Source organism: Sinocyclocheilus rhinocerous, unplaced genomic scaffold (assembly GCF_001515625.1).
Source record: "Sinocyclocheilus rhinocerous isolate Xijiao unplaced genomic scaffold, SAMN03320098_v1.1 C35644948, whole genome shotgun sequence".
In the NCBI taxonomy this organism is placed as follows: domain Eukaryota; kingdom Metazoa; phylum Chordata; class Actinopteri; order Cypriniformes; family Cyprinidae; genus Sinocyclocheilus; species Sinocyclocheilus rhinocerous.
The window spans coordinates 1-563 of NW_015758676.1; the positions used below are offsets into that span (position 1 = coordinate 1).

The window sequence follows — 563 nt, forward strand, 5'->3', positions numbered from 1 at the left end:
CATTAAAGTGTCAAAATGCAACAAATCGTAAATATAGTCATTTTCTTAATGTAGAATATAATTTTTTCTGTACTTTTCAGCTCTGGTAACATTTAAAGCTCTTGTGCATTCTGTGTTCTTCAGTCTCAACAGATATGTAAAGAATGTGAAGTGAAGTTTGGGGAGTATTACTGTGACATTTGCCATCTCTTTGATAAAGACAAGAAGCAGTACCACTGCCAGCCCTGCGGGATATGCAGGTTTGCATGACATTTACGTTTATTCATTTAGCACACGCTTTCATGCAAAACAACGTACAAATTAGAAGGGTCTTCATTATTGGACCGAAGCAATACATTTGTAATTTTTTTAGTAAGATTCTCATTGACCTCCTCTATTACATTTAGAATTGGCCCAAGAGAGAAATACTTCCATTGTACAAAGTGCAATCTATGTTTAGCCACTGATCTTAAAGACAATCACAAGGTATGAAAAGTGTTCTCCTGGTTCTTGAAAGTTACTTGCTCATTTTGTTGTTAGTAGTGAAATATTAATCAGTGCTTGCTGTTTCAGTGTGTTGAGAA

At 35.0% G+C, this 563-nt stretch overlaps 1 long non-coding RNA gene across 1 annotated transcript; it reads left to right on the forward strand.

The window, feature by feature from the left end:
- The first annotated feature begins 111 nt into the window (after positions 1-111).
- Positions 112-563, forward strand: LOC107735013 (uncharacterized). The gene is made up of 3 exons (XR_001639253.1): positions 112-239; positions 387-465; positions 553-563. It is a non-coding gene; the product is annotated as an uncharacterized LOC107735013 (long non-coding RNA).